We start from the raw sequence: 22,612 nt of genomic DNA on the forward strand, positions 1-22,612 counted from the left end.
TCTCTCTCTCCCCCCTCTCTCTGTCACAGAGTCTGGACCCCCCCCCACCCCTCGCCTTAACTGTCTTGAAAAATCAACCTCTCCCTCACAAATATGTGTTCACTCTACATGTGCATATTTGTGTGTGGAACTTGCAACATTTATATGTACATACTGTCTCACAATAACACAGTTTAAACCCTAAGCTTTTATTTATTTTTGTCATAGCAATGAATCAAATATTTCCCTGAGTATGTTTTATTAATTAAATTCATGCATCAACTATTTCCAGTGTAAATATAATGTATTCTAATTACTCTTCTTTTTCTTAATTCTGTCCTATTTCTGTCACCTCACCTTCTGCCCTACAAATCTCTTTCTCATGTTTATGTCTTTGTTTTACTTTTGGACCCACTGAGTTTCATCAGGGCCATCTGCATGACCAGGAGTTTGGATCACCCTAACAAAATATGGTGGGATCATTAATGGGTATACAACTGAAGACAATGACTTCTCCAACATAGAATCTACCAATAGTTAGTTCAACAGAAAAAAGTAGGGTGTCATGATCTCTTCCCCACATTGACGACTGACTATTGACAGAGCCAGTCATGTGTAGGTCCCAGTGCCAATAACTGAAACTGCTGTGAGTTCATGCTGACAATGGCTGTATTGTACCTAAAAGGTGGCATTTTAGAGCCATTCTTATTATCTTCAAGTTCTTATATTCTTTGATCAAATCTCATTCATAAAGACAGAAAAGTACTAACTGAGGTCATACCGTTGCCCATCATATCACAAACACTCTTTTAACCACAGTCGTCATTGTTTTCATTCAGTCTATATGTGACACTAATTTCAGTGAGCAAGGGATCATGAGGCAATGCAGGAGCCAGTGTCAAAGTGAGACAGAAGCATCAGCAATGTGCTTTCACATGTCTTGTTTTTATGACTGTCCACTGTGCTGCAGTTAGAGGCAGTCTTTTCAAATGCTCAAACACAATACCTGGTTTCCAATGAGTTTATTCTCATATATAATGTCAGATAGATTCTTAAATCTTGCAAATAGGCCAGTGGCTTGAAATTTTTTAACAATTCAAACATAAGCAAACCACTGCCAAAAAAAAAATCAATGTGTATAGAGAAATCAAACCTGAACTGAGCTAGAAGCTTCCTTCTTGGTGGCTAGCCTTCCACATGCCAGGAAGTAGTATGCTGACTAATAGGAGAAAAGAGGCATCAATGGTCTTAACCACATGTGAATTCTACCAATTATAAAACTCTTGTCAGGCAAGAGGTGCCCATTTATGCAATAGTGGTACATGTGCTATGAGGGTAACCAATTATTCTCATCTTGGATTTGAGATGTGTATCACAGGAGGGAATATATTTCTGATACCACGAAAGCACACCCACAGCTTGGGGGGGGGGTCATAGGCCCTGGTAGAAGTGGAAGGAGCATACTATTCTTGCTTAGCTATAGTGACACAGGAAAGTGGTTGCAAATATAATTCACAGTAGATGTGACAGCATGCATAAGATTTGTACAAATTCAAGGAAGACAAAATCCCAGCATGGAGAAGGGAGGTGGAGATAAAGTTATACTCCTAAACAAGAAGCTATTGGGCATTGATACCTGCCAGGAAAAGAGAGTCGGTTTCTTTAATAAAGTGGCTCCAGGTAGATTGATCAGTCTCCAGTGGAAGTCCACATATCTTAGAGTATATAAGCAGGACAAATTGAACTTGGATTTCCAATTTTAAAAGATGCAAATTTGAGTGGGTTGGGAATAGAGGATGGATCTGGAAGGAGTTGGAATGGGGTGAATATTCAAAAATATCACATTGTATGAAATTCTTAAAGCACTAATAAAAATGAAAAACTGAAGAAAGTCTTCACAGAAGTAGCTTCTAAATATTTCACATTAAATTTAATTAAGTGTTAGAAGTTGCTGTCTTGAGAACACTGTAACTCTTGATATCACTTGCATAATGGTTACACTATGTTTTGAATGCTGACAAGGATGTTTTATTATTTTTAATCCTGAGTTAGTATCTATATTCATGAAACCTACGAATAACAATAAAGTTGACTCTTGTAAAACATAGTGAAGCGATGCTTCAAATAATATTCTTGACCATTGGAATCTTTATCTGTGACTAAATATTCTTCTAAAATATAAAATGTGGCTGAGAAATATGTAATAGTTAACATACTAATTTCCCCCTTTTGCATTTATTGTGAATTTATTTTCAAAATGGCATCCAGGATATCTCATTTTAGGGGAAAATGGCTTTGCAATAGATGACATTGGGATCATTTAATATCCATAGGCAAATATTCTCAGTGATCACTTAAAATATCTTTTATGCACTAACTTTGTTCTTTGATGACTTCATTCATGTATCTAACGTATTCTGATTACCCACTTGTGACCCTCTCTGATCTCCACCGCACACCTATCATTTCTTTTTCCTTCCTACAAATCCTTTTCCACCCTCCTGTCTTTTCATTTTTGTGTGTGTGACTCCCCGATTGCCACTAGGGCCATCTGAATAACCACAGGCTTGGAAAATCCACTGGAACCTGGTGAGGTCACCAGTGGGTACACAATTTAAAACATTGACTGCCCCTCCTCCAGGATCCACCAGTAGCAATAGGTGGACATGGAATGGGAGCAACCTATTCTTCCATTCATGACTGACTGTTGACAGACCCAGTCTAAGCAGGGTCAGCGTGTGCAGTCACAGCTACTGTGAGAGCGAGTGTGCGATGGTAATGTCATTCCCTGAAGAGAGTATTTCACATGCTTGCTTATCTTTCCCTCTTCTGTAATGGCCTCAGCACTGTATCAGGGGTAGCATGTGTTCTGTCTAGTTCTCACTAGTCCCTTATTCTTAGCATCTTGAGCTGCCCATCAGTCTCTGCATTCACGGTCCCTCTCTGAAAAGAGCTTTTCTGCCTAAGGCTGAGAGTAGTGCCTGTCAAGGCAATGGTATGGAGAAAGCAATAGAGAGATGGAGGAAGATGTTCGGCACCCTGCCATATGCACACATACGCACGGTGTCCCGTCCCTCCCCCCACACACACCTTAAGCAAAGAATTTTCAATAAGGTTTGGGATTCTGTTAAAATACAGGTTTTGTCAGTTGGCAAGAACTCAGTAACATCAGACAATACAGAATCCACTAAATGTCATTGAGTATATACATACAGATACTATTTTAAAATATGAGTTTCTCGATTCCAGAAGCACCTGTCAGGTGTATTTCCTGCCTTGGAAGCCACACACCTTGAAGAAGTGCCGTTTCACTCCTCCAACAGATGTTCAATCGGCAGGCATTTAAAAGCACCAGTCACCGGGACTTAGGAGCCCACCATGGAAGACTTGCTCCATCTCAAAGTGTTAAACCTTGATTTTCAAATGTTAATGAGAAAGAAGTTGACAATAACTACAGAAAGCCAATCCTGCCCAGCCCCTGTAGCCATCAGGGCCCAGAGGCTCCTGGAGTTCTGAGGGCTTGCCTTGGTTTATTGGAAGTCATTAAACTGGTGCAGTCTACCCAGCTGATATTAATAAGACACACCATCCCCGAGGCCTGCAGCTCCTCCGTGTAATTCGCAGCAGCCCCCAATTATCTGTGGGAGATCTGCAGCCTGACTCGCAGCCTGTGGAGGGGGGGTTCCACACCAGCAGGCGCTTAATGAACAGACCAGCTTATAAACACGGGCTAATCTCTCCCTCATGAGCACCTGAGGAGGCTCACAAGTGACAGCTGTTTAAATTTTCAAGGAAATTAATAACCCCTAAAGAGGCAGCGCTTATCAGGTTTGGAGTAGGGTTGATAGAGGAGAGTTACCACGGGCAAAATGTTTATAATTGTCCATAAGTGCCTCGTTCTGTGGCTTCATCCAGGGAACTTTTATTGACGTGGTTTCTCTTATTAATGCTTATGCTGGCGGAGAGCAGAGCGACCCTGTTCAGTCTGTTCCTGATACTGGACTCCTAGGGTCGCTAATGAGCGGCTCCCTAGCCCCGGAACACAAGCCACTTAAAACAATCAAGACTGGTGCTGGTATCCTGACCTTTAGTCCAAATCCCCAAAGACACACACTGGTCTGTCTACAAGACATTTGTAATGGATCAGCTCAACCCCAGGTCTGCGGGGGCTTGGTGGAGGGATGAGGAATAGCCCGGCCACTCTGCTGGCTGTCTGGAGAATACAGCAGGAACAGGTAATTAAGCGCAGCTTGGCCAAGTAGCCAGAAGTGACTTTAAAAACATGGATGCAGAGAGAAACAGCACATGGCAAAATTTACTACACTTTTTCCCACAACCCCCACTTCAGCCCAACCCCTCTGCCGCCGCCACCCAGGCCTTGCTCTCCCATTTTGGAACATCGATACATCAGGAACATCTTTCTCTATAATCTGTCTCTGCAGGTCAGAGGCATGCTGTCCACTGCTGTTACATCCCCCCTTCCCTAGGACCACTTAGCCAGAAGAGGCCTCCTTTCCGAGGGAACTTGCCTGGAATCTATTGTCATACAAAAGGAGATGTCATCCAGAGAACCAGAGAAAGTTGAGGGACAGATATGCTGGTCAGCAACTGGTATTAAAATGGGAAGCTATTAGATAGGCTGGAACTCAGGAGGAGCTGGCTAAGTCAGCAGCTAAATGAAACACACGTTCCCACGTCACCTGAAGTGATCATTTCAGCAGACAGAAGGCAATGTCAGCTTTTGGGCTTGTTTTGTTTTTATGGTTTGGGTTGGGTTGTTTTTGCTTGGTTTGGGTTTTGGTTTGCTTGTTTTTGCATGATTGAGGGATGATTTAGTTTGATTTTTTTTCTTTTTTGATTTCTTTCTTGATTTTTTTTTTTTTTTTTTTTTTTTTTTTTTTTTGCAACAGAGTGTCTCATGACGCAGACTGGCTTTAAACTCACTCTGTTAACAGAAGTTACCGTGAATTTCTAATTCTCCTACCTCCAACCTCCCAAGGACTGATATTACAGACTCTAGCCACCATACCACATGTGGCTTATCATCAGGGGTTTGTTTATGCTTTCATAATTTCCCCGGGGAGGGGTATAGCTAGGAGAGGGTATGCCCCTGGGCTTGTGTTCATGTGTGTACTACAGTGTGCATGTGGAGGTCAAAGGACACTTTGCAGAATTCAAGTCTTTCCTTCCACCATGCTGGTTCCAGGAACCAAAAGTGGTCAGACTCAACAGCAAGCAGCTTTACTGCCTGAGCTGTCTTGCCCAGGCTACACTCTGGTTTTTTGTTTTTTTTTTTTGTTTGTTTGTTTAATGCAATTTTCACATATGGTTCAATAAGAACATGCTTTGTGTATATGTTTAAATCCAGGTTTTGTGGCAGAGAAAACAGAACATCCTGGCTGGGTAAGATGTTCATCGGACTCTCTGGATGACGTCAGCAGAAGACAGCCATGTTTAGCTAAGAGCTAATCTGGTCTCTGAAAGCCAGACTTTGAGAATAGGACAGCAAAGACAGTGTCACAGTCAGCCTCCTCCCCGGGGCTTTTCCCCATGGTTCTCCAAGGCCAGGTGTACATTTTCTTTCTTTCTTTTTTTTTTTTCTTGAAGTGGGCACTGAGGTCTACTTGAGTTTTCCTGCAGAATTGGTTTAGCCAAGTTCTTTCGTCAGTCCTCTGTGGAGTGTTGCTATGGATAATGTCACTTATGTAAGAAGAAGTGTTTTCAAATGAATAAATAAATGACCACCTGGCAATCAAAGCCATTAGAGATATACATTTTTAAATGAGTAATACAGAATTAAGAAAGAAAGCTATAATAGAAACAGATACTTATCTGTATTTTCTATGCGTGTTTGTATGTATGTATAGAAAATACAAGTATGTATCCATTTCCACTATAGCTTACTGTCTTTCTTTTATGCAAGTGTTCCCGTCTAGTCAAACCTGGCCTCATTTGCTATATAACTGAACGGCTGAGGACGAAATTGAAGGTCTCTTTCTTTTAATCATTCTGACTCTTCTTCCAGTAATGAGCTTGCAGAAATAAGTCACCACACCTGACTCAGCACTGACAGTTTATATCACTATCCCTTTCCTTCCTCTAGTGAAAGTGGATCCCAGAGAGAATTATTCAGTTACTCTAATATTTTCATTTCTAAGGCAACAAATTCTATTTTATAGACATTTCCTCCCAGGATTTATTATGATGTGTTGCTATGTGTTATCAAGGAAAAGAAAATAGAAATCTTGTTAATATGCATAAGAAATTATTATTAGCAATAAGTATGAATGTTTTGGTTAAATTTTATGTTCACAACATGTTCACTAAGTAACAAATCATATCTAAATAATTAATATTGGTCACAGCATAGTTTATATAGTTCTTTATGTTTTGGAAATGTTTTTATGTTTTGGAAAGTATTTTCTGCTAACTGAAATAATAACTCTTAAATAAGTTTGTGATTGTGACTGATAATTTCTTTGAAGTACTGATCAAAACCCAGTAAATAATTTATAAAAATATAGGGAAACTTTCCTTCCTCTTGTCCTGTGGTGGAGAGGAAATAGCTGTTGTTACCACCCTGTAATAGTAACAAACAATACTCATTCACAACTTTCAACCACGCAATAGGAGAAGCAGTTATTAATCAAATTATTACACAAAATTGGGTTTCTTCACAGGGGGACCCCTCAGGAGTAAATGATACAGCAAAAGCATATGAAATAATTATCAAGCCAGTGAGGTCAGCAAAGGCTTCCTTCAGAAGAGGGGGGTCAATAATGTTAATTAGGGGGAATTTAGGAAAAAAGTCTTCATTGAAGAAAATTTGTGTGCAATGACCTGTGGTCAAAAGATACCTGGCACCTAGAAGGGACTAAAGCCTCCAGGTGGGATGACAGCTCAGAGAAAAATGCCTATAAGCTGAGGCTAGAGAGATAAATGGGTGTTAAGCTTATGGTCAGTGGTTGAACACTTTAAGTTGATAGCTTTATATACCTGAGTCTTGTAGTATATACTTATACTGAAGAATGGAAAGTGCAGACAGGTATATGAGGCACAATAAATACAGAGGCCAACAGTTGAGACAGTCCTAGTAACTGATAATGACAGCTTTAAAAGAGCTGGTGTGTGTGTGTGTGTGTGTGTGTGTGTGTGTGTGTGTGTGTGTGTGTGTGTGTATGCTGAAGAGATGACAAAAGGAATCATTTGTCAGCATCCAAATGCATCTTACAATCATCTGTAACTCTAGTTCCATGGGATCAATGCTCATCTCCACATGCACCAGACATATATACACACATGATGAATATAAATACATTCAGGCAAAACATTCATATACATAAATAAAAATAAATCATTAATTTCATATGTGTGTGTGTGTGTATTTGTGTGTGTGATGCAAGAAAAGAGAGAGATACATCTCAAGACATTAAGTATCTTTAAAACCTCATATAAGGTCAAAAGCAGTATGCTGGAGTGTCCTATAGCTAGAACATTGTACACAACAACAACAAAAACCCTCACCCAAAGGAAAGAAAATGTTTTAGTATGTATGTATGTTTTGAATATGAAGAGGAAAGTGGGTTGTGAGAGTTCTGACCAATCCATTGATAAATACACAATTTTATGGAATTATTTAGGGGAGTGGGTAAAAGCTGGGAAGTGGGACCTACTTAAGCAAACTGTGCCACTGAGGGCATACATTTGAAGGTCTTGTGCCTGGCTTTTTCTGTTCTCATCCTCTCATCTCCTCCCTTCTTCTCTTTTCTTCTCCATACTCCTCCCTTCTCCTCCTTTCCTCCCCCCTCCACTCTCATCTCCTACTTTACTCTCTCCTTTTCTCCTCCCCTCCCTTTCTCTTTCTTCTTCTCTCCCCTGCTTTTCCACCTAGCCCTCATAAGGTAAGCAGCTTTCCATTGAGATAAGCTGTCACTATGGTTTTCTCCGTCATTACTCAGGCTCATAGCCATAGAGCCAGCAAACCACAGGCTGAAAATCTCCAAACCCATGATCCAGAATAAATCCTTCCTACTTTATATCATCTCTCTCAGGAATTTTTCACAGTTCAAAAAATGTAGTACAATACAGTGTCATCTTTGGAGATAACTAAAATCTTTTAAAAACACACACTGTATCTTTCATGTAAAACATCCCCTAGCTCACCATGCTTTGAATCAAGACTATAATATACAATAGCCTGTAAAGTAGGCTGCTACTATCTCTCTAGACCAATCTTGTATAACTATTATATTAGCTTCCCTGGAGAAGCAACTCATCTCTACAAACTTGCTAAGTGGTGGGAGCTCTTTAAACATGGACACCACCTCTTGTTGCTCGTGTTCATCTTGCAAAATTTGCATGAGCCTGGGGAACCTAAGCCCAAGAAAGCCCTTGCTACATAAATAGTAAATGTTTTCTTTAGTTTTTTAGCCTTTACTCTATAGGAAAGGCATAGTGGATGGGGACAAAGTAGACATTGAGTGAACCAGATGGAAGCACCTGCCACAAAGTACAATGGACTACAATTTGTAATGGATTTGGTCTAAGGGGTCAAACTAAACGAGGTAATCAAAACGACTCCTTAATGTTTTGCTTTGCAACTCGATGGTGGATAAATGCCCTGAAATGAATTTAACTTGTGGGTAATGAGCAGGAGTTTGGTTTTGATCACAATAAAACTGAGGTAGCCTCGAGACAGCAAAAAGATGTCAAATAGGCAGTTGCATAGACAAGGGAAGGTCTTGCTGAGGTTTTAATTTATGACTCATGTGGTGATAATTAAAGTCATGCTGTATTACTTTTCTATTGCTGCAACCCAAGTTACTACAAACTGAGCCACTTAAAACAAAGCATCTATTATGTGAGTTTATGTGGCTCAGGACTCCAGGCAGGGATAGACCATCTCCTTTGCTGCAGGATTCACATGCAGTGACCAAGTATCAATACAACCCGAGATTGAAGATCCTTTTCTAAACTCATTAGCTGTTGTCAGAATTATATTTTAGGGGATCGTAAGACTAATACTGTCAGACCCTAAATGATGCAGTCATTCCCTGCCATGGGATCCTTTCCAGAACCTGCCAGTTCACTGCAGTCAACCAGAGTTTCCAGTCTCTTTGCCTTGAATGACATTCACCTGAAAGCTCAGTAGTTTCTTTACATCCAGTTAGGTCCAATCAGGACAATCTCACTTTTGATTAACAGAGGTTAATGTTGACATCCTCAACCTTATCTGAAAAATCCTTTAAACTTTACTCTTGAAGGTAACTTAGTGATATAAATGAAATCGCATCATGTTTATGTCCCACAATCAGTTTCAGGCAAGAAAGATGCAGCGTGTGTCCACCAGTGAGGGTGCCATGTTAGGCTTCTCTTTACAACATGTATCCAAGTGGTGAGATATTATATGAAAATTGGAGACAGTAAAACATCATGGAGCCTCAGAAAATAAGAATCCCATGAGGGCACATAAATGTCCGATATTAAGATACAGTGGTAGAAGCTTTATTATATTTATTTTTATAATGGAAAGTTCAATATGATTAATCATAATACACCCAAGTATTTCAAATATTTTGTCTATTTCAGGCTATCCAACCAATAAAAATTTGATATAGTCTGAGAAATTTAATAATATTTTAGGTTCTTAATGCAATAGAATCTAAGATGGAATAAATATGGAATTAAAGCTTAGAAAAAGTCTAGTAAAATACCCTCATTTATTAATGATAATACTAACAATAGTGACCATGCCAAAGACAATCAGTCATAAAATGGCCGAACCACAGCTCTCCTCACTCTGAAATTCACGCTGATTTCTTTCCCTTGACTAGGTCTGTGCTGAGACTAAACTGGAGCATGCTGCTTTACCCAGAAAGTTATCACCAGTATATTCAACATATCCTTCTGCTGTCTACATTTTGGGATATGGTAAGGACTACTGAAGATGTCTAGGTCCTCAAGAAGCCATTCTTGCAAAGCCTGAGGACAATCACATGTTAAAAAGGCACGCAAGAGGCCCTCCTAATGTGCAATGATGAACAAGACTGAAAGCTGCAGTATGATCTAAATTAATCATTTTGAAAGGCTGGAGACCCACTTCTTTATTGTGCAAACGTTGTACCTCTAAAAGGTGTTTTGTATGACTCTTCATGCATATTAGTTGATAACACATTATTTCATTCAGTGGAAAAACATTGTCTCTACTTCCACAAAAAAGGCTTAAAGTATGTTGTTAATTATTGTCTGGATCTCTTCTCCAGAATTTTAGATATACATATTTAGTCGTGAAATAACTTTTTGCCATCTATTCTGCTTTACTCATTGACTTTGGAGTCAGACAACAGTAGAACACAACATCTAATTTATATAGCCTGCAGATTTACTTATGACAGCCATAGTTTTGGTTCTGAATGAGTTTATTAAATATACAGCAAGTCAAAGTAAAAGAATAAATAGAAAATGGTAGGTAGGTAGGCAGGCACTTAGATAGGTATATAGGTGTAGGTAGCAAAATCAAGTCCTCAAAATATCTAGCAGGAATTGAATGGGGAAGCCCCATAGCTGGAACTATGAGAGTCTATGTATCCTCAGGTGAGGCTTCCAAGAGAACAAAAAGCAACAAGCAAAGGTAACATCATCAAATAGGGTGCTCATAACATCCAACAGAATCCAACTGGGAACGCTGAGGCAGCCAGGTGGAGGTTCCAGCTGAGCTTTCTACCCAGCGCAGAGCTTCTAGTTTCTCTCTCCCTTTGCAGGCAATTTAATACCATGGGACAAACAAAAGCAACATTTGTTGGAAATAATTTTCCTCCTAGCTGTTCTCAAGGACAAGATGTTTTTATTGTTAGGATCTTTTTCTCTTCTTCCCTCCTTAAAGAGTTTGGGGACTAGCCCAACCTTAGACAAGGGACTTTGGAGAACACTTTGAGACCAAACAACTCTGCTTCTAGAGCCAGCTTCCCAGTGAGTTCAAATAGCATGTGACAATTTGTCAATATAATGCCCACTACAGTGTCTGCTATACAGTAAATAGGTGTGTGAAAATTAGCCCCCCAGTAAGTCTCAGCTTGACCTCATTTTTATTACTTTTTATTTAATTTAAAAACAATCTTATTTTACATACCAATGCCAGTTCCCTCTCCCTCCTCTCCTATCATTCTCTTCACCATCTCCCCTTTCTATCCCCCACCCACCCATTCTCCCCACCATCTTCTCATCCCACCCCCCATCCACTCCTCAGAGAGGGTGAGGCCTCCCAAGGAGGATCATCATTATTTATTTGGGGCAGGACTGAGGCCCTCTTCCTTGTATCTAGGCAGAGAATAAGCTTGACCTCTCCAATACCTATGTGAGTTTTTAACCTCTCCTGCTTTTATGAAAACTTAACAACAAATGTAGTCAGTGCATCTCATTGTTGCATAATTCCCAGCATTCCCATGCATCCTTTCATTAGCACGGCTCTGTCCTTTTGTGACACATAGGACCTTATTTTGAAAGTAATGAAGGTCTTCCCATCTTTGTGTTTTATAGAGTTTATCTTCAGATTTATTGTTCCAGTTTATTAATAATCTACTCTCTTATATATGATGCCTCAATATTAGTACTGTCTAAAAGAATTCTATACACTTGAGAAATATTGTAATTAACATTAATAATTTTCCCCTTATTGGGATTCTTGCTTGAGAGTAGAATTTCAGGAAGAAAAAAATTACCCTTTTTAGAATTAATATGAATATGGCCAAAAAGGGAAGACACATAGATACACAATTTGCAAATACCACCAGGTGGCTGAACTCTGCCCCTGAGGACAGTGCTTTTTTTCCCCATTACCTTCCTCCTTGTTGGGATCGTGGGATGCACTAATAAAAGCTGCTCTGGATGTGCTTTACACACAGGGATGCATTTCCTTCTTTGTAGCCAAGTCATTGTTCAACAGTCTTTGTCTCAATTAAAATCGTTCTAAGCTGCCTGTCCTTTTCTATTTTGAGTCTCAAGTGGCCTAACCTCGTTTAATTTGGGAGTCAGGAAAAATGCGCCTTTCTATCTTTTAGTTTTACATTTAATGTTCACATTATGCATTTTAATTTTAGATTTTTCTCAGCCAGTCAACTTGTCACAATCAACAGAATTATTCCAGCTTATATTTTAGCCATGTTGTATGACTTGTTGTCTGCTACATTGGGTGAGCTAGCCATGACAGTGTTGGAGAGCCTGCCAGGGTAATGACAATGAGAGAAAACTGGCAGGCTGACCAATACAGCCATCACCCAGGCCCAGAACCAAGATTATAAGGAAGACTAGGCCAACATCCACCTCATGCATGAACTGCTGGAAAGTGTGTAGGTAGGGTTCAACCTGCAGATCTAAAGCCACAGGATCTCCATGACACCAGGCAGCAATGGGATTTCCAAGAGGAGTCCCTGTGAGGGCCCAGTATCAAGAGCGTAGTAGAAGCCAGAGGCCTTGAACCAGACCAATGACTCATCGCAATGAGTACTTGCAAGTGAAGATGAATGGACTCACTGGGCCACACCACAGCTTCCATCCCCAGATTTTTGTTTCCTTTTTTATTTTTGTTTTTATAAAGAGGAAGAAGCAAGAGGATGGGGTAATGAGTGGGATCAGGATTCGTGATGTGAAATCCACAAAGAATCAATAAAAATTAAAAAAATAAATAAAACAGATAAATCAGGGAAACAACAATAACAAATACATAAGCTAAGATAAACCACACAAGACATATATGTACATAATTGAAAATAAAATTCAATCTAAAAAAATATTTAGGAATAAATTAGAAAATGCAATTCACTGGATTGTTCCTCATCAACTTGGCCAAAGCTCGGTCCCCTTAATGGCACTACAGGCAGGGGCATCAATACAGACCCCAGCTGTTGGACTATGGACCCAGCCATGGTCCTTGGCAGCAGCCAGGGCCCTGATGTCACCATGATCCCAGTTGGCAGTGCATGTCACTCAGATTGGCATGGAACCAGCAGCAGTATGGCCCTTGAACTCCCGCATGACCCCAACTATGGATACAGTTCCTGGGCATCTGCACAGACTTCAATGGCAATAGGAACCTCAGACATCAGCTTAGACCCTAGCTGCAGCAGGACCACAGACCCAGACATGGACCCAGCCACAGCTCGGGCCCTTATGACTCACTGGCTCCAGGTGACAGCACATGTCACTCAGGTCTGTATGGGCCTGGCAGCGGCACAAACCTTGGGCACCAAGAAGACTGCAGGCTGACCATGACCCAGATATGGACCCAGAAGCAATCTGGGCCAGACATCACCACGATCCTGGGTGACACCATGATCCCGGGTGACAATATGTAATTCCTTGGATCAGCATGGCCTCTATGGGGGCACATCCCTTGGACATCAACACGGGCACAGATGCTGGCTCAGAATCTGGGCATCCATATGGTCTTTGCTGGTAACAAGAGCCATAGACATCAGCACAGACACCATGGCTGCAACAGGGCCACAGAGCAAGTCATGGCCCTTGGCAGCAGCCCAGGCCCAGACATCGCCATGGCCCCGCGTGGCAAGCAGGCTATCTCCATCAGCCCATTTCTCACTGCTCTCACCTCTGCCTCTCTCTCCAGCACAAGAATTCTCTCTTCCTCTCCCCTTTCCTCTCCCCCCGCTAACCTGTACTCACTCACCATAATGGTGTGGCGCTGGATGGAATCACTCTTGATTTGTTCCTGCTGCAGGTCTAGAGAAATGGAGCAGAGCTGTATCTGTCCTCTGCAGCCCACCAGGTCTAGAAACACAAGCAGCTCCTGGGTCCATCTGTTTTTTTTTTTTTTTTTTTTTAAAGACTGGATCTCGCTATATAGCATTAACTAGCCTGAAACTCACTATGTAAATGTAAACCAGGTTGGCCTTGAACTCACAGAGATCTGCCTCCCTTTGCCTCCATAATACTAAGATTAAAGGCCTGTACCTGTGTAGTTTTGTACACAGTACCCATGCAGACCAGAAAAGGGCATCAGACCCCCCAGGAGCTGGAGTTAAAGGCAGTTTCAAGCCATCCAACCTGGATGCTAGAAACAGAACCCTGGTCCTCTGTAAGACCAGTAAGTGCTCTTAACCATTGAGTCTGTCAGATACATGTGTCTCTGATTTCCTCCATCTGTTTTTTGTCTGTCCCACCCCTATCTCCTAGACAGTCTCTACAATTCTATCATTTAGCAGGTAAGTGTCCTCCAACTCCCCTTAGAAAGAAGAAATAAAGAAAAAGATACTCAAATGAACAATACTGTTTCTGTCCATATTTTGTTACACTCAAGGAAAACATATAGATGTTTCCGAGATCAAAACATAATTTAATTGGAGGTTATAAAAGTCAGAATTGTATAAAAAGTAATTTTGCTTTTAATTTCCGTAAAAGTAATTTTCTTTAGTAGACATGGCTCTGCTGTCTATTTCTGTCACACAAGCAAGATTGCTGAGACTGGGTAATTTACAGGAAAAGGAGGGTGAATGTGAGCAAATAATTGTATGCAAGTATGACATCTCAAAGTTTAAGATAATGTGTGCTAAAAATGTATACGTAAAATAACTAAATAAATAAAAATGCTTTCTATTTTTTTTTTGCTTCATGGATATGCAAAAAAATAAGAAAAAAATGAATTTTTTTTCTTATCGTGTTTCCTCTCTCTACAAACACACTATTTCAACCTCATGGATCTATTCAAATGAAAACCAACATCTGAATACACATAAAATACATCAATCATTGTAATCATAAAAGGGTTTCCATCATTCCATATATCAAGCAGACTTTCTGGACAGAGATGCTTCTGATTTTTTAAGGGGCTACATAAGTTGACTGGGAATGTAGAAATAAAAATAATCTAAAGATATAAATATTTTATAACTAACATTATCAAATCCTGTTATCACTACAGGCCTGTCAAGAAGCCAGTTAGTTTAAGTAACTGGTCCTGCCCAACTTCATGACTAACCTATGGCTCAGCAAGTATTAATATTCTATAGGCAAAGCTACAATATATTTTTTGTGCATTTTTTAGTACACAGTGCCCCACAATGTTGGCATAAATTTCTGATAGACACAAAGGATTCTATAACTCATTTCTATCAACACCAAAGGAAAGGAAATTTTTCCACCCCAGAACAAGTGTGGGCTCCTGCCAGCCTGTCATATTCCACTATACTTGGCTTATGGAACCAAGACCCAATACAGTGGCACATATCGTGACACAAGTGGTAATGCTGAGCTTCCCACCTAAACACCACCCAAGGAAAAGACCAGGGGTAAATGGACTTATATAACAGAGTAAGCCCTAATGACAGACAAATTAGAAAGGCACAGTCCTTCTCCTATGTTTATCCTTTCCTCCACAGTTGAAAGAGACAATCACAGCCTAACCACAGAATCTGGTCCAGAATTCTCATATTAAATGGCAAGCACTACAACTCCCAGATGGAGACTTTGTCACCCTTTCACACCTACACACAGTACCAGCTGTGGTGATGTAGTCGGCACCTGCTGCAGCTCTGGAGAAGATTCAGAGGAAGGCCAGAGGAAAATGGGTTAGAGCTGGATGGCTAAAAACAAATAAGGATGCCCATGACATCTAAAACAGAAAGAACTAGTATCACATTGGAACTTTCTCTTTAATCATCACTGTTTCCTTCAGTACCTATAGTGTATACAGGAAAACTATTAAAAGTGATAGCAACATTTACTTGAGAATGAAGAAAAACTTGATATGGTGGATTGTTGCTTGAATACTTGGACTAGGTGCTCAATTTTAATTAATAATACTATTTTACGAACTCATTATAGTAAATCTGAAACCTACTGATACCCTTAATGATTATTATCCCATCATCCAGAGATAACCATATTGTGTTAGTAGTTTTTTTAATATCTTATGCATTCATAGATTTTTCAAGTAGATCATATTGTATGTAATATATGGTAATATTATTTCAATATTTAGCATTACATGTCACAAGATCATTTTAAGAACTGCACGATATGCCATGAAGTCCAGTAAAATGTATAGAACTGATTGAGTATAAGTGGGCATTCAAATAATTTTAAATTTTTATTAGCATTAATGACATTATAATAAACATACTTATACATACAGCTTTCCACCTCCATCCCAAGTATGAAATTGATGAGTTGGCAAAAATACATATTCAAAAACTTTTCAGATACAGCAGTATAAGCTGGTTCCAAGGTCATCTTTTCTACAATGCAGATTGTTTCCATTGCCCAAGTTCAGGATTACACTCAGTGGTAACCTGAGTTAGCTAAAGTAACGAGATAGATTCCTGCATTTGGAGGTCTCAAGTAGAAGGTAACCAACCCCTTTATTCATTGTGATGGCTAATATTGATTGTCAACTGGGCATGCCTATAATGTTGTTGTTGTTGCTGCTGTTGTTGTTTTCTTTCTAGAATTGATTGACTAATGTAGAAAGATTCACTGTAAATGTGGGTGGCACCATCCCCTGGGCTTGGGTCCTATACTAAATAAAAAGAACAAATTTAGCTGAGCAGCAGCAGCCTCTGCTTTCTGCTTCCTAGATAGTGTGACCAGTTGCCACAAGCTCTTGTCATCATGCCTTTCCCACTATAATGCACTGTGCCCTCAAACTGTGAGCCCAAAAAAGCTTTTCTTCCTTTAACTTGCTTTTGTCTGTAATTCTGTCATAGCAACACAATAAGAAATTAATATACTCTCTCTGTTCATTGTTTTAAAACATTTCCTACATTCTACATGAAACAGCCCACATGTTAGAGGATGATAAGACAGGTCCTTCTGTATGCTGTGAATATGTTTCTCTTACTGGTTGATGAATAGAGCTGTTTTGGCCAATGGACAGACAGCATGGAGCCAATCAGGAAGTATAAGTGGGATTACCAGACTAGGAGAAGGGAGGGAAGAGAAACATGAGGAGATGACATGTAGCCACTGGGAAGGTAGGATTCCTAAGCATCGTCTGGTAAGCCAAGATGATGTGGAGATTCTTAGATTAATAGAAATGGGTTAATAATTAAGAGAGAACTAGCCAATAACAAGACTGAGCCATTGGTCAGACAGTTTAAAATTAATATAAGCATCTGTATATTTATTTGGGACTAAAGGGCTGCAGGACCTGGTAGAACAGAAACTCTGTCTACAGAGAAAGTTCTAGTCTTTCCAAATCTCGAAAGACATCTGGATTGTAAGTCCTATGCAGTACAAGGCAGGTAACTTTAAAGGCTCAGGGCAGAATGAAAATGTGGAACCTTACTTTGAAAAATCACAAAGTAAGTCAAAACAATGACAGCAAAGAAACAACCAATGAAGTCAAGCTTGGGATCTTCTTGGCTTAGGGCCCAGTACAGTTACAGTGTCCAGAACAGAGAGTAAGGCTCCTCACATGCTCACCCGGCGCTATCTGCAATGATTATTTGGTCATCTCTGGGGTCACTCGTCAGTTTTATATCAGAAAGATGTATTCTTGCTTTTAAAAAAATAAGCAGTTGTCTCTATGAAAATACTGATGTAACTATTACACATGCTATGAACTGCATCCCAACACACTTTCCTTAACCTCCACAAAGCAGAATAGAGTCTACAAAAAGATTAATTTCATCATTTGACAGTGAAGAGTTTAAATTTAAAGTAAACATGCTTACCCTGATGGTGATGAAGATTCCACAAAAATCTCATTGAAATACAAACCTCATTCACTACTGCTGTTTTTCCAAATTCTACAACTTTGTCTATATTGCTAAGGTTGTGTTTAAAATAAAAAAAAATGATATACTTTCATTTTTAGATGAAATGGGATCTGTGGATTTTAAAAGAGATCTGTGGACTGTGTGTTGAGACTGAAATAAAGGAATCAACACACAACAAAAGCCAATCAAGCAACATTTAGCAACCAAAATACATTGTATGTTCAATGCCTCATTTTTTCTATTATGTTTTGTTTGATTTTCATAAAAATGTTTATCTGCTGCAAGCCAAAATATAAAACCTTTTCTCTTTGCTACAGAGGAAAAGTAGAAATAAATGTAGATAATTAGTAAGAAGTAATGCTGATTTAAAATTTAAGAAAGGGAGGCCTAACTACCCCCATCCCCTCCCTGGAGCTTCCTGAGTCTCCTCTGCATGTAGTAAACCCATACTAGCAGCCTGGGCCATTTGGAATTGGCCCACCCCTACCCCCCCCACCCCCCCACCCCGCCACCCTCTGGATGAGGAGAACACCCGGAGAGGCCAAACCATCTAGAGTTGCCAACATCGAAGTCTTTGAACACCTACACACACCTGGAGACAAGAAGAGAGGGAGAGACCCCACATGCACCCACTGGAAGAAGGGATGGGAAGACAACAGTATAAGAACACATTTAACAACAGAAAGACCAACATGACACCACCAGAATCTAGGGACTCTACACAATGAAGATCTGAACATCCCAACACAGGTGAAGCAGAAAAGAAGGACCTTAAAATCAACTTATGAAGATGATAGAGACCCTCAAGAAGGAAATGAGAAAATTCCTTTAATTAATGGAAGAAAAAACAAACAAAACTACAGGAAATGGAGGAAAAGATAAACCAAAAAAAAAAAATCTCTTAAGGAAGGCCAAGAAAAAACAAGCAAACAAATGAAGGAAACAATTCAAGGCTTGAAAACTGAAATAGAAACAATAAAGAAAATACAGTATGAGGCAATGCTGGAAATAGAAAAGCTGGGTAAACGATCAGAAACTACAGATGTAATTATAACCAATAGAACACAAGAGATGGAAGACAGAATTTCATGTGTTGAAGACTCACTAGAAGAAATAGAGTCATCAACCAAAGAAAATCTTAAGTCCAACAAATCCCTAACACAAAATATCCAGGAAATATGGGACACCATGAAAAGGCAAAACCTAAGAAAAATACATATAGAGGAAGGTGACAAAATAGAGCTCAAGGGTACAGAAAACATATTCAATAAAATAATAAAAGAAAACTTACCCAAACTAAAGGAGGACATGCCTATGAAAGTACAAGAAGTTTACATAACACCAAATAGACTGGACCACAAAAAAAGTCCCCTCAACACATAATAATCAAAACAACAAACTTGCAGAATAAAGAAAAATATAAAGAGCAGCAAAGGAAAAAGGCCAAGTAACATATAAAGGCAGACCAATCAGAATCACACCCGACTTCTCAATGGAAACTTTGAAAGCCAGAAGGTCCTGGATAGATATCCTACAAACACTAAGAGATCACAGATGCCAGCCCAAACTACTATACCCAGAAAAGCTTTCAATCACTATATATGGAGAAAACAAGATGTTCCATGTCAAAGTCATATTTAAACAATATATATCCACTAACCCAGCCCTACAGAAAGTACTAGAAAGATAACGCCGACTTAAGGAAGTTAACTACACTCACAAAAACATAGGTAATAGAAAATCCCACTTTACCAAACACCAAAAGCAAAAGGGGTTGGGAGTAACCCCCACAAAATGCCACCACAAACAACGAATCCAAAACAGACAAGAATAAACAATCAATGGTCAGTAATATCCCTCAATATCAATGGTCTTAACTCACCAATAAAAAGACACAGTCTAACAGAATGGATATGAAAACAGAATTCATCCTTCTGCTGCATACAAGAAACACATGCCAACTTCAAAGACAGACATTACCTCAGAGCAAAGGGTTGGGATAAGATATTCCAATCAAAAGAACCCAAGAAACAAGCTGGGGTAGCTATCCTAGTATCTAACAAATTAGACTTCAAACAAAAATCAGTCAAAAGAGATGAAGAAGGTCATTTCACATTCATCACAGGAAAAGTCCGTCAAGATGAAGTCTCAATTCTGCACATCTACACACCAAATACAAAGGTATCCACATTCTTAAAAAACACATTACCAAAAACTCAAATCATACAGAAAACCCAACTCACTGATAGTGGGAGACTTCAACACCCCACTCACACCACTAGACCGGACCAGCAAACAGAAACTTAACAAAGAAACAAAGGAACTATCAGAAGTTATGGCCCAATTGGATTTAACAGATATTTATAGGACATTCCATCCAAACACGAATGAATATACCTTCTTCTCAGCCCCACATGGAACTTTCTCTAAAATCGACCACAAACTCGGCAATAAAACAAACCTCAACAGATACAAAAAATATGAATAACTCCCTGTATCTTATCAGACCACCATGCTTTAAAGTTAGAATTCAACACAGGAATTGCAGAAAACCTACAGGTCATGGAAATTAAATAACAACCAATTGCACAATTCCTGGGTCTAGGAAGTAATAAAAAAAAATTGAAGAATTCCTAGAATTCAATGAGAATGTGGACACAACATATCCAAACTTGTGGGATGTTTTAAAAGCAGTGCTAAGAGGAAAATTCATAGCACCAATTGCCCACATGAAGAAACTGGAGAACAATCACACTAGAGAATTAACAGCACAACTGAAAGCTCTAGAACAAAAAGCAAACTCACCCAGGAGGAGTAGATGCCACAAAATAATCAAATTGAGGGCTGAAATCAATAGAGCAGAATAGGAAAACAATACAAAGAATCAATGTAACAAACAGTTGGTTCTTCAAGAAAAACAACATGATAGACAAACCTTTATCCAAACTAACCAAAAGGCAGAGAGAAAACATGCAAATTAACAAAATCTGAAATAAAAAAGGGGACATAATGGACACTGAGGGGATCCACAGAATCTTCAGGACATACTTTGAAAACCTGTACTCCACAAAATTCTAAAATCTAAAGGATATGGACAACTTTCTGGATAGATATCACTTACCAAAATTAAACCAAGAACAGATAAGCAATTTAAATAGACCTATAGCACCTAACGAAATAGAAGCAGTCATCAAAAGCCTCCCAACCGCAAAAAGCCCTGGGCCAGAAAGTTTCAGTGCAGAATTCTACCAGACTAATACCAATACTCCTAAGCGTTCCACACAATAGAAGCAGAAGGGTCATTGCCAGTCTCTTTCTTACAAGGCTACAATTGTCATGGTACCTAAGCCTCACAAAGACTGAACTAAAAAGAAGAACTACAGACAATATCCCTCATGAACATTGATGCAAAACTACTTAAAATACTGACAAATCAAATTCAAGAACACATCAGAGAAATCAATGATCAAGTAGGCTTCATCCCCAGGTTGCAGGGATTGTTCAACATACAAAAATGCATCAATGTAATCCACCAAATAAACAAACTGAAAAAGAAAAACCACATGAAGATCTCACTAGATGCTGTAAAACCTTTGACAATATCCAACATCCATTCATGATAAAGATCCTGGAGAGATCAGGGATAACAGGAACATAACATAATAATAGCAATATATAGCAAGCCCACAGCCAACATCAAATTAAATGGAGAGAAACTCAATGCAATTCCTCCAAAATCAGGAACAACACAAGGCTGTCCACTCTCTCCGTATCTCTTCAACATTGTACTTGAAGTTCTAGCTAGAGAAATAAGACAAGAAAGGGAGATTAAATAAATACAAATTGGAAAGGAAGAATTCAAATGTTCCCTATTTGCAGATGATAAGATACTTTACATAAATGACCTGAAAAATTCTACCAGGGAACTCCTACAGCTGATGAACACCTTCAGCAAATTGGAAGGATACAAGATTAACTAAAAAAAAAAAAAAAATCAGTAGCTCTACCACATACGGATGATAAATAGGCTGAGAAGAAATTAGAAACATCACACTTTACAAACAGCATTTAATAACTTGGGGTAATGCCACCCAAACAAGGGAAAGACCTATATTGCAAGAACTCTGAGTCTTTAAAGAAAGAAATTAGAAGACACCTGAAGCCCGGGGACTGCTCAAGGGATCTGAACTCGGCAGGAGCCAACACACTCAGAGACTGCCATGGTGCTGGTAACAGTCCAGCCTCCATCCATGAGAAGAGGACAGACATCAGAGGATAAGAACTGTTTGCATCTACCAGAAGGGAACCTTGGTCTTGTACCTACCAGGAGAGGAAGAGACTCCTACTACACCCACCAGAAGAAAGGATAGGAAGAAGACAGTATAAAAGCACATTCAACAACAGAAAAACCAATATGACAACATCGGAGACTAGGGACCATACACCAGCAAGACCAGAACATCACAATGTAGATGAACCAGAAGAGAATGACCTTAAAAACATCTTCATGAAAATGATAGAGGGCCTCAAAGAAAATATGAGAAAATCCCTTAAAGAAATGGAAGAAAAACAAACAGAAAATACAAGGTATCAACAAATCTTTCAAAGAAACAGTTCAAGACCTAAAAACTGAAATGGAGACAATAAGGAAAGCACAATCTGAGGGAATGCTGGAAATTTAAAAGCTGGCTAAAAGATCAGGAACTGCAGATGCAAGCATAACCAACAGAACACAAGAGATGGAAGAGAGAATCTCAGGAGTTGAAGATACACTAGGAGAAACAGACTCATCAACCAAAGAAAATCTTTAGTCCAACAAATCCCTAATGCGAAATATCCAGGAAATATAGGATACCTTGAAAAGACCAAACCTAAGAATAATAGGTATAGAAGAAGGTGAAGAA

Source organism: Cricetulus griseus, chromosome 2, assembly GCF_003668045.3.
Source record: "Cricetulus griseus strain 17A/GY chromosome 2, alternate assembly CriGri-PICRH-1.0, whole genome shotgun sequence".
In the NCBI taxonomy this organism is placed as follows: domain Eukaryota; kingdom Metazoa; phylum Chordata; class Mammalia; order Rodentia; family Cricetidae; genus Cricetulus; species Cricetulus griseus.